The sequence below is a fragment of the Nothobranchius furzeri genome, chromosome 14, assembly GCF_043380555.1.
Source record: "Nothobranchius furzeri strain GRZ-AD chromosome 14, NfurGRZ-RIMD1, whole genome shotgun sequence".
NCBI classification, from domain to species: domain Eukaryota; kingdom Metazoa; phylum Chordata; class Actinopteri; order Cyprinodontiformes; family Nothobranchiidae; genus Nothobranchius; species Nothobranchius furzeri.
Window position 1 is genome coordinate 62462102 of NC_091754.1, and position 23394 is coordinate 62485495.

The 23394-nt window shown below is 44.0% G+C and overlaps 47 non-coding genes across 47 annotated transcripts; all 47 read left to right on the top strand.

The window, feature by feature from the left end:
- The first annotated feature begins 48 nt into the window (after nucleotides 1–48).
- On the top strand, nucleotides 49–240 carry LOC139062888 (U2 spliceosomal RNA). The gene has a single exon (XR_011516429.1). It is a non-coding gene; the product is annotated as a U2 spliceosomal RNA (small nuclear RNA).
- A 439-nt stretch (nucleotides 241–679) lies between these two features.
- On the top strand, nucleotides 680–794 carry LOC139062956 (U5 spliceosomal RNA). Its single transcript, XR_011516496.1, has one exon. It is a non-coding gene; the product is annotated as a U5 spliceosomal RNA (small nuclear RNA).
- A 260-nt stretch (nucleotides 795–1054) lies between these two features.
- LOC139062897 (U2 spliceosomal RNA) lies at nucleotides 1055–1246 on the top strand. The gene has a single exon (XR_011516438.1). It is a non-coding gene; the product is annotated as a U2 spliceosomal RNA (small nuclear RNA).
- A 439-nt stretch (nucleotides 1247–1685) lies between these two features.
- On the top strand, nucleotides 1686–1800 carry LOC139062990 (U5 spliceosomal RNA). The gene has a single exon (XR_011516530.1). It is a non-coding gene; the product is annotated as a U5 spliceosomal RNA (small nuclear RNA).
- A 260-nt stretch (nucleotides 1801–2060) lies between these two features.
- Nucleotides 2061–2252, top strand: LOC139062927 (U2 spliceosomal RNA). The gene has a single exon (XR_011516468.1). It is a non-coding gene; the product is annotated as a U2 spliceosomal RNA (small nuclear RNA).
- Nucleotides 2253–2691: 439 nt separating this feature from the next.
- On the top strand, nucleotides 2692–2806 carry LOC139063025 (U5 spliceosomal RNA). The gene has a single exon (XR_011516567.1). It is a non-coding gene; the product is annotated as a U5 spliceosomal RNA (small nuclear RNA).
- Nucleotides 2807–3066: 260 nt separating this feature from the next.
- LOC139062895 (U2 spliceosomal RNA) lies at nucleotides 3067–3258 on the top strand. The gene has a single exon (XR_011516436.1). It is a non-coding gene; the product is annotated as a U2 spliceosomal RNA (small nuclear RNA).
- A 439-nt stretch (nucleotides 3259–3697) lies between these two features.
- Nucleotides 3698–3812, top strand: LOC139063048 (U5 spliceosomal RNA). Its single transcript, XR_011516593.1, has one exon. It is a non-coding gene; the product is annotated as a U5 spliceosomal RNA (small nuclear RNA).
- A 260-nt stretch (nucleotides 3813–4072) lies between these two features.
- LOC139062942 (U2 spliceosomal RNA) lies at nucleotides 4073–4264 on the top strand. Its single transcript, XR_011516484.1, has one exon. It is a non-coding gene; the product is annotated as a U2 spliceosomal RNA (small nuclear RNA).
- A 439-nt stretch (nucleotides 4265–4703) lies between these two features.
- On the top strand, nucleotides 4704–4818 carry LOC139063015 (U5 spliceosomal RNA). Its single transcript, XR_011516557.1, has one exon. It is a non-coding gene; the product is annotated as a U5 spliceosomal RNA (small nuclear RNA).
- A 260-nt stretch (nucleotides 4819–5078) lies between these two features.
- LOC139062870 (U2 spliceosomal RNA) lies at nucleotides 5079–5270 on the top strand. Its single transcript, XR_011516411.1, has one exon. It is a non-coding gene; the product is annotated as a U2 spliceosomal RNA (small nuclear RNA).
- A 436-nt stretch (nucleotides 5271–5706) lies between these two features.
- Nucleotides 5707–5818, top strand: LOC139063033 (U5 spliceosomal RNA). The gene has a single exon (XR_011516578.1). It is a non-coding gene; the product is annotated as a U5 spliceosomal RNA (small nuclear RNA).
- A 263-nt stretch (nucleotides 5819–6081) lies between these two features.
- On the top strand, nucleotides 6082–6273 carry LOC139062835 (U2 spliceosomal RNA). The gene has a single exon (XR_011516376.1). It is a non-coding gene; the product is annotated as a U2 spliceosomal RNA (small nuclear RNA).
- Nucleotides 6274–6712: 439 nt separating this feature from the next.
- Nucleotides 6713–6827, top strand: LOC139062984 (U5 spliceosomal RNA). The gene has a single exon (XR_011516524.1). It is a non-coding gene; the product is annotated as a U5 spliceosomal RNA (small nuclear RNA).
- Nucleotides 6828–7087: 260 nt separating this feature from the next.
- LOC139062862 (U2 spliceosomal RNA) lies at nucleotides 7088–7279 on the top strand. The gene has a single exon (XR_011516402.1). It is a non-coding gene; the product is annotated as a U2 spliceosomal RNA (small nuclear RNA).
- Nucleotides 7280–7718: 439 nt separating this feature from the next.
- LOC139063026 (U5 spliceosomal RNA) lies at nucleotides 7719–7833 on the top strand. Its single transcript, XR_011516569.1, has one exon. It is a non-coding gene; the product is annotated as a U5 spliceosomal RNA (small nuclear RNA).
- Nucleotides 7834–8093: 260 nt separating this feature from the next.
- Nucleotides 8094–8285, top strand: LOC139062837 (U2 spliceosomal RNA). The gene has a single exon (XR_011516378.1). It is a non-coding gene; the product is annotated as a U2 spliceosomal RNA (small nuclear RNA).
- A 439-nt stretch (nucleotides 8286–8724) lies between these two features.
- On the top strand, nucleotides 8725–8839 carry LOC139062957 (U5 spliceosomal RNA). Its single transcript, XR_011516497.1, has one exon. It is a non-coding gene; the product is annotated as a U5 spliceosomal RNA (small nuclear RNA).
- A 260-nt stretch (nucleotides 8840–9099) lies between these two features.
- Nucleotides 9100–9291, top strand: LOC139062863 (U2 spliceosomal RNA). The gene has a single exon (XR_011516403.1). It is a non-coding gene; the product is annotated as a U2 spliceosomal RNA (small nuclear RNA).
- A 436-nt stretch (nucleotides 9292–9727) lies between these two features.
- Nucleotides 9728–9842, top strand: LOC139063013 (U5 spliceosomal RNA). The gene has a single exon (XR_011516555.1). It is a non-coding gene; the product is annotated as a U5 spliceosomal RNA (small nuclear RNA).
- A 260-nt stretch (nucleotides 9843–10102) lies between these two features.
- Nucleotides 10103–10294, top strand: LOC139062911 (U2 spliceosomal RNA). Its single transcript, XR_011516452.1, has one exon. It is a non-coding gene; the product is annotated as a U2 spliceosomal RNA (small nuclear RNA).
- A 439-nt stretch (nucleotides 10295–10733) lies between these two features.
- Nucleotides 10734–10848, top strand: LOC139063011 (U5 spliceosomal RNA). Its single transcript, XR_011516553.1, has one exon. It is a non-coding gene; the product is annotated as a U5 spliceosomal RNA (small nuclear RNA).
- A 260-nt stretch (nucleotides 10849–11108) lies between these two features.
- LOC139062838 (U2 spliceosomal RNA) lies at nucleotides 11109–11300 on the top strand. The gene has a single exon (XR_011516379.1). It is a non-coding gene; the product is annotated as a U2 spliceosomal RNA (small nuclear RNA).
- A 439-nt stretch (nucleotides 11301–11739) lies between these two features.
- Nucleotides 11740–11854, top strand: LOC139062958 (U5 spliceosomal RNA). Its single transcript, XR_011516498.1, has one exon. It is a non-coding gene; the product is annotated as a U5 spliceosomal RNA (small nuclear RNA).
- Nucleotides 11855–12114: 260 nt separating this feature from the next.
- Nucleotides 12115–12306, top strand: LOC139062864 (U2 spliceosomal RNA). The gene has a single exon (XR_011516404.1). It is a non-coding gene; the product is annotated as a U2 spliceosomal RNA (small nuclear RNA).
- Nucleotides 12307–12745: 439 nt separating this feature from the next.
- LOC139063063 (U5 spliceosomal RNA) lies at nucleotides 12746–12860 on the top strand. The gene has a single exon (XR_011516608.1). It is a non-coding gene; the product is annotated as a U5 spliceosomal RNA (small nuclear RNA).
- A 260-nt stretch (nucleotides 12861–13120) lies between these two features.
- On the top strand, nucleotides 13121–13312 carry LOC139062853 (U2 spliceosomal RNA). The gene has a single exon (XR_011516394.1). It is a non-coding gene; the product is annotated as a U2 spliceosomal RNA (small nuclear RNA).
- A 436-nt stretch (nucleotides 13313–13748) lies between these two features.
- On the top strand, nucleotides 13749–13863 carry LOC139063050 (U5 spliceosomal RNA). The gene has a single exon (XR_011516595.1). It is a non-coding gene; the product is annotated as a U5 spliceosomal RNA (small nuclear RNA).
- Nucleotides 13864–14123: 260 nt separating this feature from the next.
- Nucleotides 14124–14315, top strand: LOC139062839 (U2 spliceosomal RNA). The gene has a single exon (XR_011516380.1). It is a non-coding gene; the product is annotated as a U2 spliceosomal RNA (small nuclear RNA).
- Nucleotides 14316–14754: 439 nt separating this feature from the next.
- LOC139062960 (U5 spliceosomal RNA) lies at nucleotides 14755–14869 on the top strand. The gene has a single exon (XR_011516500.1). It is a non-coding gene; the product is annotated as a U5 spliceosomal RNA (small nuclear RNA).
- A 260-nt stretch (nucleotides 14870–15129) lies between these two features.
- LOC139062847 (U2 spliceosomal RNA) lies at nucleotides 15130–15321 on the top strand. Its single transcript, XR_011516388.1, has one exon. It is a non-coding gene; the product is annotated as a U2 spliceosomal RNA (small nuclear RNA).
- A 436-nt stretch (nucleotides 15322–15757) lies between these two features.
- LOC139062987 (U5 spliceosomal RNA) lies at nucleotides 15758–15872 on the top strand. Its single transcript, XR_011516527.1, has one exon. It is a non-coding gene; the product is annotated as a U5 spliceosomal RNA (small nuclear RNA).
- Nucleotides 15873–16132: 260 nt separating this feature from the next.
- LOC139062934 (U2 spliceosomal RNA) lies at nucleotides 16133–16324 on the top strand. Its single transcript, XR_011516475.1, has one exon. It is a non-coding gene; the product is annotated as a U2 spliceosomal RNA (small nuclear RNA).
- A 439-nt stretch (nucleotides 16325–16763) lies between these two features.
- LOC139063016 (U5 spliceosomal RNA) lies at nucleotides 16764–16877 on the top strand. Its single transcript, XR_011516559.1, has one exon. It is a non-coding gene; the product is annotated as a U5 spliceosomal RNA (small nuclear RNA).
- Nucleotides 16878–17138: 261 nt separating this feature from the next.
- Nucleotides 17139–17330, top strand: LOC139062830 (U2 spliceosomal RNA). The gene has a single exon (XR_011516372.1). It is a non-coding gene; the product is annotated as a U2 spliceosomal RNA (small nuclear RNA).
- A 439-nt stretch (nucleotides 17331–17769) lies between these two features.
- LOC139063061 (U5 spliceosomal RNA) lies at nucleotides 17770–17884 on the top strand. Its single transcript, XR_011516606.1, has one exon. It is a non-coding gene; the product is annotated as a U5 spliceosomal RNA (small nuclear RNA).
- Nucleotides 17885–18144: 260 nt separating this feature from the next.
- On the top strand, nucleotides 18145–18335 carry LOC139062925 (U2 spliceosomal RNA). Its single transcript, XR_011516466.1, has one exon. It is a non-coding gene; the product is annotated as a U2 spliceosomal RNA (small nuclear RNA).
- A 436-nt stretch (nucleotides 18336–18771) lies between these two features.
- On the top strand, nucleotides 18772–18886 carry LOC139063034 (U5 spliceosomal RNA). The gene has a single exon (XR_011516579.1). It is a non-coding gene; the product is annotated as a U5 spliceosomal RNA (small nuclear RNA).
- Nucleotides 18887–19146: 260 nt separating this feature from the next.
- Nucleotides 19147–19338, top strand: LOC139062875 (U2 spliceosomal RNA). The gene has a single exon (XR_011516416.1). It is a non-coding gene; the product is annotated as a U2 spliceosomal RNA (small nuclear RNA).
- A 439-nt stretch (nucleotides 19339–19777) lies between these two features.
- LOC139063002 (U5 spliceosomal RNA) lies at nucleotides 19778–19892 on the top strand. Its single transcript, XR_011516541.1, has one exon. It is a non-coding gene; the product is annotated as a U5 spliceosomal RNA (small nuclear RNA).
- A 260-nt stretch (nucleotides 19893–20152) lies between these two features.
- Nucleotides 20153–20344, top strand: LOC139062848 (U2 spliceosomal RNA). Its single transcript, XR_011516389.1, has one exon. It is a non-coding gene; the product is annotated as a U2 spliceosomal RNA (small nuclear RNA).
- A 436-nt stretch (nucleotides 20345–20780) lies between these two features.
- LOC139062948 (U5 spliceosomal RNA) lies at nucleotides 20781–20895 on the top strand. Its single transcript, XR_011516488.1, has one exon. It is a non-coding gene; the product is annotated as a U5 spliceosomal RNA (small nuclear RNA).
- A 260-nt stretch (nucleotides 20896–21155) lies between these two features.
- LOC139062935 (U2 spliceosomal RNA) lies at nucleotides 21156–21347 on the top strand. The gene has a single exon (XR_011516476.1). It is a non-coding gene; the product is annotated as a U2 spliceosomal RNA (small nuclear RNA).
- Nucleotides 21348–21786: 439 nt separating this feature from the next.
- LOC139063017 (U5 spliceosomal RNA) lies at nucleotides 21787–21900 on the top strand. The gene has a single exon (XR_011516560.1). It is a non-coding gene; the product is annotated as a U5 spliceosomal RNA (small nuclear RNA).
- Nucleotides 21901–22161: 261 nt separating this feature from the next.
- Nucleotides 22162–22353, top strand: LOC139062832 (U2 spliceosomal RNA). Its single transcript, XR_011516373.1, has one exon. It is a non-coding gene; the product is annotated as a U2 spliceosomal RNA (small nuclear RNA).
- A 439-nt stretch (nucleotides 22354–22792) lies between these two features.
- LOC139063062 (U5 spliceosomal RNA) lies at nucleotides 22793–22907 on the top strand. Its single transcript, XR_011516607.1, has one exon. It is a non-coding gene; the product is annotated as a U5 spliceosomal RNA (small nuclear RNA).
- A 260-nt stretch (nucleotides 22908–23167) lies between these two features.
- Nucleotides 23168–23358, top strand: LOC139062926 (U2 spliceosomal RNA). The gene has a single exon (XR_011516467.1). It is a non-coding gene; the product is annotated as a U2 spliceosomal RNA (small nuclear RNA).
- Nucleotides 23359–23394: the final 36 nt, after the last annotated feature.

The window sequence follows — 23394 nt, forward strand, 5'->3', positions numbered from 1 at the left end:
TGTGATCTGTGGTCAGCGAGGCCCACGATCCAGCTAGGAGTCACTGTTATCGCTTCTCGGCCTTTTGGCTAAGATCAAGTGTAGTATCTGTTCTTATCAGTTTAATATCTGATATGTCCTCTATATGAGGACGACATATTAAACAGAATTTTTGTATTAAGGGGTTGAAAGAGGAGCTTGCTCTCTTCACCCCACGCATCGACCTAGCGCTGCAGTGCAGTTGGGAGTGGTGCACTCTCTGATGTTGTGGTAAAGCAATCCCACAAATTATACAAGGCACAAGGTTTCTAAGAGCCTGTATAAAATTTCAATGCCCAGCCACGGAGGTGAAAAAGAGCATTCTCGCACTATTAAACACGTCTGCAATGAACACTGGGCACAGTTGTGTGGGAAGTATTTCTTTGAAAGTTTTACAAGAAATCGGCCTTTACTTGCCAAAGTCCGAACAATGCATAAACCGGTCATCCAAGTAGACAACGGGTCAGGGCTCACAGTTCTTGTCCTTGTGGAAAAACAAGGGATAAGTATGGCTAAGAACTTTCTTTAAAACCGAAACTAGATAAGGCATGGAAATAAATTAGACTGGGCCGGGCTCCTGATTTTGTTCCAGGAAGGTTCACCGTAACAAAAACAGCTAGGCCCGCTTGCTGTCTGGATTATGAGGACAGTAAAGCAACATGTACTCTGGTTCCTCTTCAGTCCGCATAAGTCTTTCGCCTTTTACTAAAGACTTCCGTGGAGAGTGACATTAATGAGCATAAGCAATTTTTGCCAGGCTTTGCCTCTTGGCTATGCCTCTGTTTGGTTGTGCAATGTAATAAAAGCTCTTGTGTGGCCTTTCAAATTGCAAGTGGATGGGTCGAAATTGTTCTTTGAATCCCTCTCATATCTGCTTCTGACTGCATCACTATTTAGACCGCAGTAAACTATTTAGGGCTGCTTACCCTAACCTTTGCGTGGGCGGAGGTGCAAAGTGGCCGATGTCTGCTCCAAGTCACCACTACACTGTGATCTGTGGTCAGCGAGGCCCACGATCCAGCTAGGAGTCACTGTTATCGCTTCTCGGCCTTTTGGCTAAGATCAAGTGTAGTATCTGTTCTTATCAGTTTAATATCTGATATGTCCTCTATATGAGGACGACATATTAAACAGAATTTTTGTATTAAGGGGTTGAAAGAGGAGCTTGCTCTCTTCACCCCACGCATCGACCTAGTGCCGCAGTGCAGCTGGGAGTGGTGCACTCTCTGATGTTGTGGAAAAGCAATCCCACAAATTATACAAGGCACAAGGTTTCTAAGAGCCTGTATAAAATTTCAATGCCCAGCCACGGAGGTGAAAAAGAGCATTCTGGCACAATTAAACATGTCTGCAATGAACACTGGGCACAGTTGTGTGGGAAGTATTTCTTTGAAAGTTTTACAAGAAATCGGCCTTTACTTGCCAAAGTCCGAACAATGCATAAACCGGTCATCCAAGTAGACAACGGGTCAGGGCTCACACTTCTTGTCCTTGTGGAAAAACAAGGGATAAGTATGGCTAAGAACTTTCTTTAAAACCGAAACTAGATAAGGCATGGAAATAAATTAGACTGGGCCGGGCTCCTGATTTTGTTCCAGGAAGGTTCCCCGTAACAAAAACAGCTAGGCCCGCTTGCTGTCTGGATTATGAGGACAATAAGGCAACATGTACTCTGGTTCCTCTTCAGTCCGCATATGTCTTTCGCCTTTTACTAAAGACTTCCGTGGAGAGTGACATTAATGAGCATAAGCAATTTTTGCCAGGCTTTGCCTCTTGGCTATGCCTCTGTATGGTTGTGCAATGTGATAAAAGCTCTTGTGTGGCCTTTCAAATTGCAAGTGGATGGGTCGAAATTGTTCTTTGAATCCCTCTCATATCTGCTTCTGACTGCATCACTATTTAGACAGCAGTAAACTATTTAGGGCTGCTTACCCTAACCTTTGCGTGGGCGGAGGTGCAAAGTGGCCGATGTCTGCTCCAAGTCACCACTACACTGTGATCTGTGGTCAGCGAGGCCCACGATCCAGCTAGGAGTCACTGTTATTGCTTCTCGGCCTTTTGGCTAAGATCAAGTGTAGTATCTGTTCTTATCAGTTTTATATCTGATATGTCTTCTATATGAGGACGACATATTAAATAGAATTTTTGTATTAAAGGGTTGAAAGAGGAGCTTGCTCTCTTCACCCCACGCATCGACCTAGCGCTGCAGTGCAGCTGGGAGTGGTGCACTCTCTGATGTTGTGGAAAATCAATCTCACAAATTATACAAGGCACAAGGTTTCTAAGAGCCTGTATAAAATTTCAATGCCCAGCCACGGAGGTGAAAAAGAGCATTCTGGCACAATTAAACATGTCTGCAATGAGCACTGGACACAGTTGTTTGGGAAGTATTTCTTTGAAAGTTTTACAACAAATCGGCCTTTACTTGCCAAAGTCCGAACAATGCATAAACCGGTCATCCAAGTAGACAACGGGTCAGGGCTCACACTTCTTGTCCTCGTGGAAAAACAAGGGATAAGTATGGCTAAGAACTTTCTTTAAAACCGAAACTAGATAAGGCATGGAAATAAATTAGACTGGGCCGGGCTCCTGATTTTGTTCCAGGAAGGTTCACCGTAACAAAAACAGCTAGGCTCGCTTGCTGTCTGGATTATGAGGACAATAAAGCAACTTGTACTGTGGTTTCTCTTCAGTCCGCATAAGTCTTTCGCCTTTTACTAAAGACTACCGTGGAGAGTGACATTAATGAGCATAAGCAATTTTTGCCAGGCTCTGCCTCTTGGCTATGCCTCTGTTTGGTTGTGCAATGTAATAAAAGCTCTTGTGTGGCCTTTCAAATTGCAAGTGGATGGGTCGAAATTGTTCTTTGAATCCCTCTCCTATCTGCTTCTGACTGCATCACTACTTAGACAGCAGTAAACTATTTAGGGCTGCTTACCCTAACCTTTGCGTGGGCGGAGGTGCAAAGTGGCCGATGTCTGCTCCAAGTCACCACTACACTGTGATCTGTGGTCAGCGAGGCCCACGATCCAGCTAGGAGTCACTGTTATCGCTTCTCGGCCTTTTGGCTAAGATCAAGTGTAGTATCTGTTCTTATCAGTTTAATATCTGATATGTCCTCTATATGAGGACGACATATTAAACAGATTTTTTGTATTAAGGTGTTGAACGAGGAGCTTGCTCTCTTCACCCCAAGCATCGACCTAGCACTGCAGTGCAGCTGGGAGTGGTGCACTCTCTGATGTTGTGGAAAATCAATCCCACAAATTATACAAGGCACAAGGTTTCTAAGAGCCTGTATAAAATTTCAATGCCCAGCCACGGAGGTGAAAAAGAGCATTCTCGCACTATTAAACATGTCTGCAATGAACACTGGGCACAGTTGTGTGGGAAGTATTTCTTTGAAAGTTTTACAAGAAATCGGCCTTTACTTGCCAAAGTCCGAACAATGCATAAACCGGTCATCCAAGTAGACAACGGGTCAGGGCTCACACTTCTTGTCCTCGTGCAAAAACAAGGGATAAGTATGGCTAAGAACTTACTTTAAAACCGAAACTAGGTAAGGCATGGAAATAAATTAGACTGGGCCGGGCTCCTGATTTTGTTCCAGGAAGGTTCACCGTAACAAAAACAGCTAGGCCCGCTTGCTGTCTGGATTATGAGGACACTAAAGCAACATGTACTCTGGTTCCTCTTCAGTCCGCATAAGTCTTTCGCCTTTTACTAAAAACTGCTGTGGAGAGTGACATTAATGAGCCTAAGCAATTTTTGCCAGGCTCTGCCTCTTGGCTATGCCTCTGTTTGGTTGTGCAATGTAATAAAAGCTCTTGTGTGGCCTTTCAAATTGCAAGTGGATGGGTCGAAATTGTTCTTTGAATCCCTCTCATATCTGCTTCTGACTGCATCACTATTTAGACAGCAGTAAACTATTTAGGGCTGCTTACCCTAACCTTTGCGTGGGCGGAGGTGCAAAGTGGCCGATGTCTGCTCCAAGTCACCACTACACTGTGATCTGTGGTCAGCGAGGCCCACGATCCAGCTAGGAGTCACTGTTATCGCTTCTCGGCCTTTTGGCTAAGATCAAGTGTAGTATCTGTTCTTAACAGTTTTATATCTGATATGTCTTCTATATGAGGACGACATATTAAATAGAATTTTTGTATTAAAGGGTTGAAAGAGGAGCTTGCTCTCTTCACCCCACGCATCGACCTAGCGCTGCAGTGCAGCTGGGAGTGGTGCACTCTCTGATGTTGTGGAAAATCAATCTCACAAATTATACAAGGCACAAGGTTTCTAAGAGCCTGTATAAAATTTCAATGCCCAGCCACGGAGGTGAAAAAGAGCATTCTGGCACAATTAAACATGTCTGCAATGAGCACTGGACACAGTTGTTTGGGAAGTATTTCTTTGAAAGTTTTACAACAAATCGGCCTTTACTTGCCAAAGTCCGAACAATGCATAAACCGGTCATCCAAGTAGACAACGGGTCAGGGCTCACACTTCTTGTCCTCGTGGAAAAACAAGGGATAAGTATGGCTAAGAACTTTCTTTAAAACCGAAACTAGATAAGGCATGGAAATAAATTAGACTGGGCCGGGCTCCTGATTTTGTTCCAGGAAGGTTCACCGTAACAAAAACAGCTAGGCCCGCTTGCTGTCTGGATTATGAGGACAATAAAGCAACTTGTACTGTGGTTTCTCTTCAGTCCGCATAAGTCTTTCGCCTTTTACTAAAGACTACCGTGGAGAGTGACATTAATGAGCATAAGCAATTTTTGCCATGCTCTGCCTCTTGGCTATGCCTCTGTTTGGTTGTGCAATGTAATAAAAGCTCTTGTGTGGCCTTTCAAATTGCAAGTGGATGGGTCGAAATTGTTCTTTGAATCCCTCTCATATCTGCTTCTGACTGCATCACTATTTAGACAGCAGTAAACTATTTAGGGCTGCTTACCCTAACCTTTGCGTGGGCGGAGGTGCAAAGTGGCCGATGTCTGCTCCAAGTCACCACTACACTGTGATCTGTGGTCAGCGAGGCCCACGATCCAGCTAGAAGTTACTGTTATCGCTTCTCGGCCTTTTGGCTAAGATCAAGTGTAGTATCTGTTCTTATCAGTTTAATATCTGATATGTCCTCTATATGAGGACGACATATTAAAAAGAATTTTTGTATTAAGGGGTTGAAAGAGGAGCTTGCTCTCTTCATCCCACGCATCGACCTAGCGCTGCAGTGCAGCTGGGAGTGGTGCACTCTCTGATGTGGAAAAGCATTCTCACAAATTATACAAGGCACAAGGTTTCTTAGAGCCTGTATAAAATTTCAATGCCCAGCCACGGAGGTGAAAAAGAGCATTCTGGCACAATTAAACATGTCTGCAATGAGCACTGGACACAGTTGTTTGGGAAGTATTTCTTTGAAAGTTTTACTACAAATCGGCCTTTACTTGCCAATGTCCGAACAATGCATAAACCGGTCATCCAAGTAGACAACGGGTCAGGGCTCACACTTCTTGTCCTCTTGGAAAAACAAGGGATAAGGATGGCTAAGAACTTTCTTTATAACCGAAACTAGATAAGGCATGGAAATAAATTAGACTGGGCCGGGCTCCTGATTTTGTTCCAGGAAGGTTCACCGTAACAAAAACAGCTAGGCTCGCTTGCAGTCTGGATTATGAGGACAATAAAGCAACATGTACTCTGGTTTCTCTTCAATCCGCATAAGTCTTTCGCCTTTTACTAAAGACTTCCATGGAAAGTTACATTAATGAGCATGAGCAATTTATGCCAGGCTTTGCCTCTTGGCTATCCCTCTGTTTGGTTGTGCAATGTAATAAAAGCTCTTGCGTGGCCTTTCAAATTGCAAGTGGATGGGTCGAAATTGTTCTTTGAATCCCTCTCATATCTGCTTCTGACTGCATCACTATTTAGACAGCAGTAAACTATTTAGGGCTGCTTACCCTAACCTTTGCGTGGGCGGAGGTGCAAAGTGGCCGATGTCTGCTCCAAGTCACCACTACACTGTGATCTGTGGTCAGCGAGGCCCACGATCCAGCTAGGAGTCACTGTTATCGCTTCTCGGCCTTTTGGCTAAGATCAAGTGTAGTATCTGTTCTTATCAGTTTAATATCTGATATGTCCTCTATATGAGGACAACATATTAAACAGATTTTTTGTATTAAGGGGTTGAATGAGGAGCTTGCTCTCTTCACCCCAAGCATCGACCTAGCACTGCAGTGCAGCTGGGAGTGGTGCACTCTCTGATGTTGTGGAAAATCAATCCCACAAATTATACAAGGCACAAGGTTTCTAAGAGCCTGTATAAAATTTCAATGCCCAGCCACGGAGGTGAAAAAGAGCATTCTCGCACTATTAAATATGTCTGCAATGAACACTGGGCACAGTTGTGTGGGAAGTATTTCTTTGAAAGTTTTACAAGAAATCAGCCTTTACTTGCCAAAGTCCGAACAATGCATAAACCGGTCATCCAAGTAGACAACGGGTCAGGGCTCACAGTTCTTGTCCTTGTGGAAAAACAAGGGATAAGTATGGCTAAGAACTTTCTTTAAAACCGAAACTAGATAAGGCATGGAAATAAATTAGACTGGGCCGGGCTCCTGATTTTGTTCCAGGAAGGTTCACCTTAACAAAAACAGCTAGGCCCGCTTGCTGTCTGGATTATGAGGACAGTAAAGCAACATGTACTCTAGTTCCTCTTCAGTCCGCATAAGTCTTTCGCCTTTTACTAAAGACTTCCGTGGAGAGTGACATTATTGAGCATAAGCAATTTTTGCCAGGCTTTGCCTCTTGGCTATGCCTCTGTTTGGTTGTGCAATGTAATAAAAGCTCTTGTGTGGCCTTTCAAATTGCAAGTGGATGGGTCGAAATTGTTCTTTGAAACCCTCTCATATCTGCTTCTGACTGCATCACTATTTAGACAGCAGTAAACTATTTAGGGCTGCTTACCCTAACCTTTGCGTGGGCAGAGGTGCAAAGTGGCCGATGTCTGCTCCAAGTCACCACTACACTGTGATCTGTGGTCAGCGAGGCCCACGATCCAGCTAGGAGTCACTGTTATCGCTTCTCGGCCTTTTGGCTAAGATCAAGTGTAGTATCTGTTCTTATCAGTTTAATATCTGATATGTCCTCTATATGAGGACGACATATTAAACAGAATTTTTGTATTAAGGGGTTGAAAGAGGAGCTTGCTCTCTTCACCCCACGCATCGACCTAGCGCTGCAGTGCAGCTGGGAGTGGTGCACTCTCTGATGTTGTGGTAAAGCAATCCCACAAATTATACAAGGCACAAGGTTTCTAAGAGCCTGTATAAAATTTCAATGCCCAGCCACAGAGGTGAAAAAGAGAATTCTGGCACAATTAAACATGTCTGGAATGAGCACTGGGCACAAATGTGTAGGAAGTATTTCTTTGAAAGTTTTACAACAAATCGGCCTTTACTTGCCAAAGTCCGAACAATGCATAAACCGGTCATCCAAGTAGACAACGGGTCAGGGCTCACACTTCTTGTCCTCGTGGAAAAACAAGGGATAAGTATGGCTAAGAACTTTCTTTAAAACCGAAACTAGATAAGGCATGGAAATAAATTAGACTGGGCCGGGCTCCTGATTTTGTTCCAGGAAGGTTCACCGTAACAAAAACAGCTAGGCCCGCTTGCTGTCTGGATTATGAGGACAATAAAGCAACTTGTACTGTGGTTTCTCTTCAGTCCGCATAAGTCTTTCGCCTTTTACTAAAGACTACCGTGGAGAGTGACATTAATGAGCATAAGCAATTTTTGCCAGGCTCTGCCTCTTGGCTATGCCTCTGTTTGGTTGTGCAATGTAATAAAAGCTCCTGTGTGGCCTTTCAAATTGCAAGTGGATGGGTCGAAATTGTTCTTTGAATCCCTCTCATATCTGCTTCTGACTGCATCACTATTTAGACAGCAGTAAACTATTAAGGGCTGCTTACCCTAACCTTTGTGTGGGCGGAGGTGCAAAGTGGCCGATGTCTGCTCCAAGTCACCACTACACTGTGATCTGTGGTCAGCGAGGCCCATGATCCAGCTAGGAGTCACTGTTATCGCTTCTCGGCCTTTTGGCTAAGATCAAGTGTAGTATCTGTTCTTATCAGTTTAATATCTGATATGTCCTCTATATGAGGACAACATATTAAACAGATTTTTTGTATTAAGGGGTTGAATGAGGAGCTTGCTCTCTTCACCCCAAGCATCGACCTAGCACTGCAGTGCAGCTGGGAGTGGTGCACTCTCTGATGTTGTGGAAAATCAATCCCACAAATTATACAAGGCACAAGGTTTCTAAGAGCCTGTATAAAATTTCAATGCCCAGCCACGGAGGTGAAAAAGAGCATTCTCGCACTATTAAACATGTCTGCAATGAACACTGGGCACAGTTGTGTGGGAAGTATTTCTTTGAAAGTTTTACAAGAGATCGGCCTTTACTTGCCAAAGTCCGAACAATGCATAAACCGGTCATCCAAGTAGACAACGGGTCAGGGCTCACAGTTCTTGTCCTTGTGGAAAAACAAGGGATAAGTATGGCTAAGAACTTTCTTTAAAACCGAAACTAGATAAGGCATGGAAATAAATTAGACTGGGCCGGGCTCCTGATTTTGTTCCAGGAAGGTTCACCGTAACAAAAACAGCTAGGCCCGCTTGCTGTCTGGATTATGAGGACAGTAAAGCAACATGTACTCTGGTTCCTCTTCAGTCCGCATAAGTCTTTCGCCTTTTACTAAAGACTTCCGTGGAGAGTGACATTAATGAGCATAAGCAATTTTTGCCAGGCTTTGCCTCTTGGCTATGCCTCTGTTTGGTTGTGCAATGTAATAAAAGCTCTTGTGTGGCCTTTCAAATTGCAAGTGGATGGGTCGAAATTGTTCTTTGAATCCCTCTCATATCTGCTTCTGACTGCATCACTATTTAGACCGCAGTAAACTATTTAGGGCTGCTTACCCTAACCTTTGCGTGGGCGGAGGTGCAAAGTGGCCGATGTCTGCTCCAAGTCACCACTACACTGTGATCTGTGGTCAGCGAGGCCCACGATCCAGCTAGGAGTCACTGTTATCGCTTCTCGGCCTTTTGGCTAAGATCAAGTGTAGTATCTGTTCTTATCAGTTTAATATCTGATATGTCCTCTATATGAGGACGACATATTAAACAGAATTTTTGTATTAAGGGGTTGAAAGAGGAGCTTGCTCTCTTCACCCCACGCATCGACCTAGCGCTGCAGTGCAGCTGGGAGTGGTGCACTCTCTGATGTGGAAAAGCATTCTCACAAATTATACAAGGCACAAGGTTTCTAAGAGCCTGTATAAAATTTCAATGCCCAGCCACGGAGGTGAAAAAGAGCATTCTGGCACAATTAAACATGTCTGCAATGAGCACTGGACACAGTTGTTTGGGAAGTATTTCTTTGAAAGTTTTACAACAAATCGGCCTTTACTTGCCAAAGTCCGAACAATGCATAAACCGGTCATCCAAGTAGACAACGGGTCAGGGCTCACACTTCTTGTCCTCTTGGAAAAACAAGGGATAAGGATGGCTAAGAACTTTCTTTATAACCGAAACTAGATAAGGCATGGAAATAAATTAGACTGGGCCGGGCTCCTGATTTTGTTCCAGGAAGGTTCACCGTAACAAAAACAGCTAGGCTCGCTTGCTGTCTGGATTATGAGGACAATAAAGCAACATGTACTCTGGTTTCTCTTCAATCCGCATAAGTCTTTCGCCTTTTACTAAAGACTTCCATGTAAAGTGACATTAATGAGCATAAACAATTTATGCCAGGCTTTGCCTCTTGGCTATGCCTCTGTTTGGTTGTGCAATGTAATAAAAGCTCATGCGTGGCCTTTCAAATTGCAAGTGGATGGGTCGAAATTGTTATTTGAATCCCTCTCATATCTGCTTCTGACTGCATCACTATTTAGACAGCAGTAAACTATTTAGGGCTGCTTACCCTAACCTTTGCGTGGGCGGAGGTGCAAAGTGGCCGATGTCTGCTCCAAGTCACCACTACACTGTGATCTGTGGTCAGCGAGGCCCACGATCCAGCTAGGAGTCACTGTTATCGCTTCTCGGCCTTTTGGCTAAGATCAAGTGTAGTATCTGTTCTTATCAGTTTAATATCTGATATGTCCTCTATATGAGGACGACATATTAAACAGAATTTTTGTATTAAGGGATTGAAAGAGGAGCTTGCTCTCTTCACCCCACGCATCGACCTAGCGCTGCAGTGCAGTTGGGAGTGGTGCACTCTCTGATGTTGTGGTAAAGCAATCCCACAAATTATACAAGGCACAAGGTTTCTAAGAGCCTGTATAAAATTTCAATGCCCAGCCACAGAGGTGAAAAAGAGAATTCTGGCACAATTAAACATGTCTGGAATGAGCACTGGGCACAAATGTGTAGGAAGTATTTCTTTGAAAGTTTTACAACAAATCGGCCTTTACTTGCCAAAGTCCGAACAATGCATAAACCGGTCATCCAAGTAGACAACGGGTCAGGGCTCACACTTCTTGTCCTCGTGGAAAAACAAGGGATAAGTATGGCTAAGAACTTTCTTTAAAACCGAAACTAGATAAGGCATGGAAATAAATTAGACTGGGCCGGGCTCCTGATTTTGTTCCAGGAAGGTTCACCGTAACAAAAACAGCTAGGCCCGCTTGCTGTCTGGATTATGAGGACAATAAAGCAACTTGTACTGTGGTTTCTCTTCAGTCCGTATAAGTCTTTCGCCTTTTACTAAAGACTACCGTGGAGAGTGACATTAATGAGCATAAGCAATTTTTGCCAGGCTCTGCCTCTTGGCTATGCCTCTGTTTGGTTGTGCAATGTAATAAAAGCTCTTGTGTGGCCTTTCAAATTGCAAGTGGATGGGTCGAAATTGTTCTTTGAATCCCTCTCATATCTGCTTCTGACTGCATCACTATTTAGACAGCAGTAAACTATTAAGGGCTGCTTACCCTAACCTTTGTGTGGGCGGAGGTGCAAAGTGGCCGATGTCTGCTCCAAGTCACCACTACACTGTGATCTGTGGTCAGCGAGGCCCATGATCCAGCTAGGAGTCACTGTTATCGCTTCTCGGCCTTTTGGCTAAGATCAAGTGTAGTATCTGTTCTTATCAGTTTAATATCTGATATGTCCTCTATATGAGGACAACATATTAAACAGATTTTTTGTATTAAGGGGTTGAATGAGGAGCTTGCTCTCTTCACCCCAAGCATCGACCTAGCACTGCAGTGCAGCTGGGAGTGGTGCACTCTCTGATGTTGTGGAAAATCAATCCCACAAATTATACAAGGCACAAGGTTTCTAAGAGCCTGTATAAAATTTCAATGCCCAGCCACGGAGGTGAAAAAGAGCATTCTCGCACTATTAAACATGTCTGCAATGAACACTGGGCACAGTTGTGTGGGAAGTATTTCTTTGAAAGTTTTACAAGAAATCGGCCTTTACTTGCCAAAGTCCGAACAATGCATAAACCGGTCATCCAAGTAGACAACGGGTCAGGGCTCACAGTTCTTGTCCTTGTGGAAAAACAAGGGATAAGTATGGCTAAGAACTTTCTTTAAAACCGAAACTAGATAAGGCATGGAAATAAATTAGACTGGGCCGGGCTCCTGATTTTGTTCCAGGAAGGTTCACCGTAACAAAAACAGCTAGGCCCGCTTGCTGTCTGGATTATGAGGACAGTAAAGCAACATGTACTCTGGTTCCTCTTCAGTCCGCATAAGTCTTTCGCCTTTTACTAAAGACTTCCGTGGAGAGTGACATTAATGAGCATAAGCAATTTTTGCCAGGCTTTGCCTCTTGGCTATGCCTCTGTTTGGTTGTGCAATGTAATAAAAGCTCTTGTGTGGCCTTTCAAATTGCAAGTGGATGAGTCGAAATTGTTCTTTGAATCCCTCTCATATCTGCTTCTGACTGCATCACTATTTAGACAGCAGTAAACCATTTCGGGCTGCTTACCCTAACCTTTGCGTGGGCAGAGGTGCAAAGTGGCCGATGTCTGCTCCAAGTCACCACTACACTGTGATCTGTGGTCAGCGAGGCCCACGATCCAGCTAGGAGTCACTGTTATCGCTTCTCGGCCTTTTGGCTAAGATCAAGTGTAGTATCTGTTCTTATCAGTTTAATATCTGATATGTCCTCTATATGAGGACGACATATTAAACAGAATTTTTGTATTAAGGGGTTGAAAGAGGAGCTTGCTCTCTTCACCCCACGCATCGACCTAGCGCTGCAGTGCAGCTGGGAGTGGTGCACTCTCTGATGTTGTGGAAAAGCAATCCCACAAATTATACAAGGCACAAGGTTTCTAAGAGCCTGTATAAAATTTCAATGCCCTGACACGGAGGTGAAAAAGAGCTTTCTGGCACAATTAAACATGTCTGCAATGAGCACTGGACACAGTTGTGTGGGAAGTATTTCTTTGAAAGTTTTACAACAAATCGGCCGTTACTTGCCAAAGTCCGAACAATGCATAAACCGGTCATCCAAGTAGACAACGGGTCAGGCCTCACACTTCTTGTCCTCGTGGAAAAACAAGGGATAAGTATGGCTAAGAACTTTCTTTAAAACCGAAACTAGATAAGGCATGGAAATAAATTAGACTGGGCCGGGCTCCTGATTTTGTTCCAGGAAGGTTCACCGTAACAAAAACAGCTAGGCCCGCTTACTGTCTGGATTATGAGGACAATAAAGCAACATGTACTCTGGTTTTTCTTCAGTCCACATAATCCTTTCATCTTTTATTGAAGACTTCCGTGGAGAGTGACATTAATGAGCATAAGCAATTTTTGCCAGGCTTTGCCTCTTGGCTATGCCTCTGTTTGGTTGTGCAATGTAATAAAAGCTCTTTTGTGGCCTTTCAAATTGCAAGTGGATGGGTCGAAATTGTTCTTTGAATCCCTCTCATATCTGCTTCTGACTGCATCACTATTTAGACAGCAGTAAACTATTTAGGGCTGCTTACCCTAACCTTTGCGTGGGCGGAGGTGCAAAGTGGCCGATGTCTGCTCCAAGTCACCACTACACTGTGATCTGTGGTCAGCGAGGCCCACGATCCAGCTAGGAGTCACTGTTATCGCTTCTCGGCCTTTTGGCTAAGATCAAGTGTAGTATCTGTTCTTATCAGTTTAATATCTGATATGTCCTCTATATGAGGACGACATATTAAACAGAATTTTTGTATTAAGGGGTTGAAAGAGGAGCTTGCTCTCTTCACCCCACGCATCGACCTAGCGCTGCAGTGCAGCTGGGATTGGTGCACTCTCTGATGTGGAAAAGCAATCTCACAAATTATACAAGGCACAAGGTTTCTAAGAGCCTGTATAAAATTTCAATGCCCAGCCACAGAGGTGAAAAAGAGAATTCTGGCACAATTAAACATGTCTGGAATGAGCACTGGGCACAGTTGTGTAGGAAGTATTTCTTTGAAAGTTTTACAACAAATCGGCCTTTACTTGCCAAAGTCCGAACAATGCATAAACCGGTCATCCAAGTAGACAACGGGTCAGGGCTCACACTTCTTGTCCTCGTGGAAAAACAAGGGATAAGTATGGCTAAGAACTTTCTTTAAAACCGAAACTAGATAAGGCATGGAAATAAATTAGACTGGGCCGGGCTCCTGATTTTGTTCCAGGAAGGTTCACCGTAACAAAAACAGCTAGGCCCGCTTGCTGTCTGGATTATGAGGACAATAAAGCAACTTGTACTGTGGTTTCTCTTCAGTCTGCATATGTCTTTCGCCTTTTACTAAAGACTACCGTGGAGAGTGACATTAATGAGCATAAGCAATTTTTGCCAGGCTCTTCCTCTTGGCTATGCCTCTGTTTGGTTGTGCTATGTAATAAAAGCTCTTGTGTGGCCTTTCAAATTGCAAGTGGATGGGTCGAAATTGTTCTTTGAATCCCTCTCATATCTGCTTCTGACTGCATCACTATTTAGACCGCAGTAAACTATTTAGGGCTGCTTACCCTAACCTTTGCGTGGGCGGAGGTGCAAAGTGGCCGATGTCTGCTCCAAGTCACCACTACACTGTGATCTGTGGTCAGCGAGGCCCACGATCCAGCTAGGAGTCACTGTTATCGCTTCTCGGCCTTTTGGCTAAGATCAAGTGTAGTATCTGTTCTTATCAGTTTAATATCTGATATGTCCTCTATATGAGGACGACATATTAAACAGAATTTTTGTATTAAGGGGTTGAACGAAGAGCTTGCTCTCTTCACCCCAAGCATCGACCTAGCACTGCAGTGCAGCTGGGATTGGTGCACTCTCTGATGTTGTGGAAAATCAATCCCACAAATTATACAAGGCACAAGGTTTCTAAGAGCCTGTATAAAATTTCAATGCCCAGCCACGGAGGTGAAAAAGAGCATTCTCGCACTATTAAACATGTCTGCAATGAACACTGGGCACAGTTGTGTGGGAAGTATTTCTTTGAAAGTTTTACAAGAAATCTGCCTTTACTTGCCAAAGTCCGAACAATGCATAAACCGGTCATCCAAGTAGACAACGGGTCAGGGCTCACACTTCTTGTCCTTGTGGAAAAACAAGGGATAAGTATGGCTAAGAACTTTCTTTAAAACCGAAACTAGATAAGGCATGGAAATAAATTAGACTGGGCCGGGCTCCTGATTTTGTTCCAGGAAGGTTCACCGTAACAAAAACAGCTAGGCCCGCTTGCTGTCTGGATTATGAGGACAATAAGGCAACATGTACTCTGGTTCCTCTTCAGTCCGCATAAGTCTTTCGCCTTTTACTAAAGACTTCCGTGGAGAGTGACATTAATGAGCATAAGCAATTTTTGCCAGGCTTTGCCTCTTGGCTATGCCTCTGTTTGGTTGTGCAATGTGATAAAAGCTCTTGTGTGGCCTTTCAAATTGCAAGTGGATGGGTCGAAATTGTTCTTTGAATCCCACTCATATCTGCTTCTGACTGCATCACTATTTAGACAGCAGTAAACTATTTAGGGCTGCTTACCCTAACCTTTGCGTGGGCGGAGGTGCAAAGTGGCTGATGTCTGCTCCAAGTCACCACTACACTGTGATCTGTGGTCAGCGAGGCCCACGATCCAGCTAGGAGTCACTGTTATCGCTTCTCGGCCTTTTGGCTAAGATCAAGTGTAGTATCTGTTCTTATCAGTTTAATATCTGATATGTCCTCTATATGAGGACAACATATTAAAAAGAATTTTTGTATTAAGGGGTTGAAAGAGGAGCTTGCTCTCTTCATCCCACGCATCGACCTAGCGCTGCAGTGCAGCTGGGAGTGGTGCACTCTCTGATGTGGAAAAGCATTCTCACAAATTATACAAGGCACAAGGTTTCTAAGAGCCTGTATAAAATTTCAATGCCCAGCCACGGAGGTGAAAAAGAGCATTCTGGCACAATTCAACATGTCTGCAATGAGCACTGGGCACAGTTGTGTAGGAAGTATTTCTTTGAAAGTTTTACAACAAATCGGCCTTTACTTGCCAAAGTCCGAACAATGCATAAACCGGTCATCCAAGTAGACAACGGGTCAGGGCTCACACTTCTTGTCCTCTTGGAAAAACAAGGGATAAGGATGGCTAAGAACTTTCTTTATAACCGAAACTAGATAAGGCATGGAAATAAATTAGACTGGGCCGGGCTCCTGATTTTGTTCCAGGAAGGTTCACCGTAACAACAACAGCTAGGCCCGCTTGCTGTCTGGATTATGAGGACAATAAAGCAACATGTACTCTGGTTTCTCTTCAGCCCGCCTAAGTCTTTCGCCTTTTACTAAAGACTTCCGTGGAGAGTGACATTAATGAGCATAATTAATTTTTGCCAGGCTCTGCCTCTTGGCTATGCCTCTGTTTGGTTGTGCAATGTAATAAAAGCTCTTGTGTGGCCTTTCAAATTGCAAGTGGATGGGTCGAAATTGTTCTTTGAATCCCTCTCATATCTGCTTCTGACTGCATCACTATTTAGACAGCAGTAAACTATTTAGGGCTGCTTACCCTAACCTTTGCGTGGGCGGAGGTGCAAAGGGGCCGATGTCTGCTCCAAGTCACCACTATACTGTGATCTGTGGTCAGCGAGGCCCACGATCCAGCTAGGAGTCACTGTTATCGCTTCTCGGCCTTTTGGCTAAGATCAAGTGTAGTATCTGTTCTTATCAGTTTAATATCTGATATGTCCTCTATATGAGGATGACATATTAAACAGATTTTTTGTATTAAGGGGTTGAAAGAGGAGCTTACTCTCTTCAACCCAAGCATCGACCTTGCGCTGCAGTGCAGCTGGGAGTGGTGCACTCTCTGATGTTGTGGAAAAGCAATCCCACAACTTATACAAGGCACAAGGTTTCTAAGAGCCTGTATAAAATTTCAATGCCCAGCCACGGAGGTGAAAAAGAGCATTCTGGCACAATTAAACATGTCTGCAATGAGCACTGGGCACAGTTGTGCGGGAAGTATTTCTTTGAAAGTTTTACAACAAATCGGCCTTTACTTGCCAAAGTCCCAACAATGCATAAACCGGTCATCCAAGTAGACAACGGGTCAGGGGTCACACTTCTTGTCCTCGTGGAAAAACAAGGGATAAGTATGGCTAAGAACTTTCTTTAAAACCGAAACTTGATGAGGCATGGAAATAAATTAGACTGGGCCGGGCTCCTGATTTTGTTCCAGGAAGGTTCACCGTAACAAAAACAGCTAGGCCCGCTTGCTGTCTGGATTATGAGGACAATACAGCAACATGTATTTTGGTTTCTCTTCAGTCCGCATAAGTCTTTCACCTTTTACTAAAGACTTCCGTGGAGAGTGACATTAATGAGCATAAGCAATTTTTGCCAGGCTCTGCCTCTTGGCTCTCCCTCTTTTTGGTTGTGCAATGTAATAAAAGCTCTTGTGTGGCCTTTCAAATTGCAAGTGGATGAGTCGAAATTGTTCTTTGAATCCCTCTCATATCTGCTTCTGACTGCATCACTATTTAGACAGCAGTAAACCATTTCGGGCTGCTTACCCTAACCTTTGCGTGGGCGGAGGTGCAAAGTGGCCGATGTCTGCTCCAAGTCACCACTACACTGTGATCTGTGGTCAGCGAGGCCCACGATCCAGCTAGGAGTCACTGTTATCGCTTCTCGGCCTTTTGGCTAAGATCAAGTGTAGTATCTGTTCTTATCAGTTTAATATCTGATATGTCCTCTATATGAGGACAACATATTAAAAAGAATTTTTGTATTAAGGGGTTGAAAGAGGAGCTTGCTCTCTTCACCCCACGCATCGACCTAGCGCTGCAGTGCAGCTGGGAGTGGTGCACTCTCTGATGTTGTGGAAAAGCAATCCCACAAATTATACAAGGCACAAGGTTTCTAAGAGCCTGTATAAAATTTCAATGCCCTGACACGGAGGTGAAAAAGAGCTTTCTGGCACAATTAAACATGTCTGCAATGAGCACTGGACACAGTTGTGTGGGAAGTATTTCTTTGAAAGTTTTACAACAAATCGGCCGTTACTTGCCAAAGTCCGAACAATGCATAAACCGGTCATCCAAGTAGACAACGGGTCAGGCCTCACACTTCTTGTCCTCGTGGAAAAACAAGGGATAAGTATGGCTAAGAACTTTCTTTAAAACCGAAACTAGATAAGGCATGGAAATAAATTAGACTGGGCCGGGCTCCTGATTTTGTTCCAGGAAGGTTCACCGTAACAAAAACAGCTAGGCCCGCTTGCTGTCTGGATTATGAGGACAATAAAGCAACATGTACTCTGGTTTTTCTTCAGTCCACATAATCCTTTCATCTTTTACTGAAGACTTCCGTGGAGAGTGACATTAATGAGCATAAGCAATTTTTGCCAGGCTTTGCCTCTTGGCTATGCCTCTGTTTGGTTGTGCAATGTAATAAAAGCTCTTTTGTGGCCTTTCAAATTGCAAGTGGATGGGTCGAAATTGTTCTTTGAATCCCTCTCATATCTGCTTCTGACTGCATCACTATTTAGACAGCAGTAAACTATTTAGGGCTGCTTACCCTAACCTTTGCGTGGGCGGAGGTGCAAAGTGGCCGATGTCTGCTCCAAGTCACCACTACACTGTGATCTGTGGTCAGCGAGGCCCACGATCCAGCTAGGAGTCACTGTTATCGCTTCTCGGCCTTTTGGCTAAGATCAAGTGTAGTATCTGTTCTTATCAGTTTAATATCTGATGTGTCCTCTATATGAGGACGACATATTAAACAGAATTTTTGTATTAAGGGGTTGAAAGAGGAGCTTGCTCTCTTCACCCCACGCATCGACCTAGCGCTGCAGTGCAGCTGGGATTGTGCACTCTCTGATGTGGAAAAGCAATCTCACAAATTATACAAGGCACAAGGTTTCTAAGAGCCTGTATAAAATTTCAATGCCCAGCCACAGAGGTGAAAAAGAGAATTCTGGCACAATTAAACATGTCTGGAATGAGCACTGGGCACAGTTGTGTAGGAAGTATTTCTTTGAAAGTTTTACAACAAATCGGCCTTTACTTGCCAAAGTCCGAACAATGCATAAACCGGTCATCCAAGTAGACAACGGGTCAGGGCTCACACTTCTTGTCCTCGTGGAAAAACAAGGGATAAGTATGGCTAAGAACTTTCTTTAAAACCGAAACTAGATAAGGCATGGAAATAAATTAGACTGGGCCGGGCTCCTGATTTTGTTCCAGGAAGGTTCACCGTAACAAAAACAGCTAGGCCCGCTTGCTGTCTGGATTATGAGGACAATAAAGCAACTTGTACTGTGGTTTCTCTTCAGTCTGCATAAGTCTTTCGCCTTTTACTAAAGACTACCGTGGAGAGTGACATTAATGAGCATAAGCAATTTTTGCCAGGCTCTTCCTCTTGGCTATGCCTCTGTTTGGTTGTGCTATGTAATAAAAGCTCTTGTGTGGCCTTTCAAATTGCAAGTGGATGGGTCGAAATTGTTCTTTGAATCCCTCTCATATTTGCTTCTGACTGCATCACTATTTAGACAGCAGTAAACTATTTAGGGCTGCTTACCCTAACCTTTGCGTGGGCGGAGGTGCAAAGTGGCCGATGTCTGCTCCAAGTCACCACTACACTGTGATCTGTGGTCAGCGAGGCCCACGATCCAGCTAGGAGTCACTGTTATCGCTTCTCGGCCTTTTGGCTAAGATCAAGTGTAGTATCTGTTCTTATCAGTTTAATATCTGATATGTCCTCTATATGAGGACGACATATTAAACAGATTTTTTGTATTAAGGTGTTGAACGAAGAGCTTGCTCTCTTCACCCCAAGCATCGACCTAGCACTGCAGTGCAGCTGGGATTGGTGCACTCTCTGATGTTGTGGAAAATCAATCCCACAAATTATACAAGGCACAAGGTTTCTAAGAGCCTGTATAAAATTTCAATGCCCAGCCACGGAGGTGAAAAAGAGCATTCTTGCACTATTAAACATGTCTGCAATGAACACTGGGCACAGTTGTGTGGGAAGTATTTCTTTGAAAGTTTTACAAGAAATCTGCCTTTACTTGCCAAAGTCCGAACAATGCATAAACCGGTCATCCAAGTAGACAACGGGTCAGGGCTCACACTTCTTGTCCTTGTGGAAAAACAAGGGATAAGTATGGCTAAGAACTTTCTTTAAAACCGAAACTAGATAAGGCATGGAAATAAATTAGACTGGGCCGGGCTCCTGATTTTGTTCCAGGAAGGTTCACCGTAACAAAAACAGCTAGGCCCGCTTGCTGTCTGGATTATGAGGACAATAAGGCAACATGTACTCTGGTTCGTCTTCAGTCCGCATAAGTCTTTCGCCTTTTACTAAAGACTTCCGTGGAGAGTGACATTAATGAGCATAAGCAATTTTTGCCAGGCTTTGCCTCTTGGCTATGCCTCTGATTGGTTGTGCAATGTGATAAAAGCTCTTGTGTGGCCTTTCAAATTGCAAGTGGATGGGTCGAAATTGTTCTTTGAATCCCACTCATATCTGCTTCTGACTGCATCACTATTTAGACAGCAGTAAACTATTTAGGGCTGCTTACCCTAACCTTTGCGTGGGCGGAGGTGCAAAGTGGCTGATGTCTGCTCCAAGTCACCACTACACTGTGATCTGTGGTCAGCGAGGCCCACGATCCAGCTAGGAGTCACTGTTATCGCTTCTCGGCCTTTTGGCTAAGATCAAGTGTAGTATCTGTTCTTATCAGTTTAATATCTGATATGTCCTCTATATGAGGACAACATATTAAAAAGAATTTTTGTATTAAGGGGTTGAAAGAGGAGCTTGCTCTCTTCATCCCACGCATCGACCTAGCGCTGCAGTGCAGCTGGGAGTGGTGCACTCTCTTATGTGGAAAAGCATTCTCACAAATTATACAAGGCACAAGGTTTCTAAGAGCCTGTATAAAATTTCAATGCCCAGCCACGGAGGTGAAAAAGAGCATTCTGGCACAATTAAACATGTCTGCAATGAGCACTGGACACAGTTGTTTTGGAAGTATTTCTTTGAAAGTTTTACAACAAATCGGCCTTTACTTGCCAAAGTCCGAACAATGCATAAACCGGTCATCCAAGTAGACAACGGGTCAGGGCTCACACTTCTTGTCCTCTTGGAAAAACAAGGGATAAGGATGGCTAAGAACTTTCTTTATAACCGAAACTAGATAAGGCATGGAAATAAATTAGACTGGGCCGGGCTCCTGATTTTGTTCCAGGAAGGTTCACCGTAACAAAAACAGCTAGGCTTGCTTGCTGTCTGGATTATGAGGACAATAAAGCAACATGTACTCTGGTTTCTCTTCAATCCGCATAAGTCTTTCGCCTTTTACTAAAGACTTCCGTGGAGAGTGACATTAATGAGCATAATTAATTTTTGCCAGGCTCTGCCTCTTGGCTATGCCTCTGTTTGGTTGTGCAATGTAATAAAAGCTCTTGTGTGGCCTTTCAAATTGCAAGTGGATGGGTCGAAATTGTTCTTTGAATCCCTCTCATATCTGCTTCTGACTGCATCACTATTTAGACAGCAGTAAACTATTTAGGGCTGCTTACCCTAACCTTTGCGTGGGCGGAGGTGCAAAGGGGCCGATGTCTGCTCCAAGTCACCACTATACTGTGATCTGTGGTCAGCGAGGCCCACGATCCAGCTAGGAGTCACTGTTATCGCTTCTCGGCCTTTTGGCTAAGATCAAGTGTAGTATCTGTTCTTATCAGTTTAATATCTGATATGTCCTCTATATGAGGATGACATATTAAACAGATTTTTTGTATTAAGGGGTTGAAAGAGGAGCTTACTCTCTTCAACCCAAGCATCGACCTTGCGCTGCAGTGCAGCTGGGAGTGGTGCACTCTCTGATGTTGTGGAAAAGCAATCCCACAACTTATACAAGGCACAAGGTTTCTAAGAGCCTGTATAAAATTTCAATGCCCAGCCACGGAGGTGAAAAAGAGCATTCTGGCACAATTAAACATGTCTGCAATGAGCACTGGGCACAGTTGTGCGGGAAGTATTTCTTTGAAAGTTTTACAACAAATCGGCCTTTACTTGCCAAAGTCCCAACAATGCATAAACCGGTCATCCAAGTAGACAACGGGTCAGGGGTCACACTTCTTGTCCTCGTGGAAAAACAAGGGATAAGTATGGCTAAGAACTTTCTTTAAAACCGAAACTTGATGAGGCATGGAAATAAATTAGACTGGGCCGGGCTCCTGATTTTGTTCCAGGAAGGTTCACCGTAACAAAAACAGCTAGGCCCGCTTGCTGTCTGGATTATGAGGACAATACAGCAACATGTATTTTGGTTTCTCTTCAGTCCGCATAAGTCTTTCACCTTTTACTAAAGACTTCCGTGGAGAGTGACATTAATGAGCATAAGCAATTTTTGCCAGGCTCTGCCTCTTGGCTCTCCCTCTTTTTGGTTGTGCAATGTAATAAAAGCTCTTGTGTGGCCTTTCAAATTGCAAGTGGATGAGTCGAAATTGTTCTTTGAATCCCTCTCATATCTGCTTCTGACTGCATCACTATTTAGACAGCAGTAAACCATTTCGGGCTGCTTACCCTAACCTTTGCGTGGGCGGAGGTGCAAAGTGGCCGATGTCTGCTCCAAGTCACCACTACACTGTGATCTGTGGTCAGCGAGGCCCACGATCCAGCTAGGAGTCACTGTTATCGCTTCTCGGCCTTTTGGCTAAGATCAAGTGTAGTATCTGTTCTTATCAGTTTAATATCTGATATGTCCTCTATATGAGGACAACATATTAAAAAGAATTTTTGTATTAAGGGGTTGAAAGAGGAGCTTGCTCTCTTCACCCCACGCATCGACCTAGCGCTGCAGTGCAGCTGGGAGTGGTGCACTCTCTGATGTTGTGGAAAAGCAATCCCACAAATTATACAAGGCACAAGGTTTCTAAGAGCCTGTATAAAATTTCAATGCCCTGACACGGAGGTGAAAAAGAGCTTTCTGGCACAATTAAACATGTCTGCAATGAGCACTGGACACAGTTGTGTGGGAAGTATTTCTTTGAAAGTTTTACAACAAATCGGCCGTTACTTGCCAAAGTCCGAACAATGCATAAACCGGTCATCCAAGTAGACAACGGGTCAGGCCTCACACTTCTTGTCCTCGTGGAAAAACAAGGGATAAGTATGGCTAAGAACTTTCTTTAAAACCGAAACTAGATAAGGCATGGAAATAAATTAGACTGGGCCGGGCTCCTGATTTTGTTCCAGGAAGGTTCACCGTAACAAAAACAGCTAGGCCCGCTTGCTGTCTGGATTATGAGGACAATAAAGCAACATGTACTCTGGTTTTTCTTCAGTCCACATAATCCTTTCATCTTTTACTGAAGACTTCCGTGGAGAGTGACATTAATGAGCATAAGCAATTTTTGCCAGGCTTTGCCTCTTGGCTATGCCTCTGTTTGGTTGTGCAATGTAATAAAAGCTCTTTTGTGGCCTTTCAAATTGCAAGTGGATGGGTCGAAATTGTTCTTTGAATCCCTCTCATATCTGCTTCTGACTGCATCACTATTTAGACAGCAGTAAACTATTTAGGGCTGCTTACCCTAACCTTTGCGTGGGCGGAGGTGCAAAGTGGCCGATGTCTGCTCCAAGTCACCACTACACTGTGATCTGTGGTCAGCGAGGCCCACGATCCAGCTAGGAGTCACTGTTATCGCTTCTCGGCCTTTTGGCTAAGATCAAGTGTAGTATCTGTTCTTATCAGTTTAATATCTGATGTGTCCTCTATATGAGGACGACATATTAAACAGAATTTTTGTATTAAGGGGTTGAAAGAGGAGCTTGCTCTCTTCACCCCACGCATCGACCTAGCGCTGCAGTGCAGCTGGGATTGTGCACTCTCTGATGTGGAAAAGCAATCTCACAAATTATACAAGGCA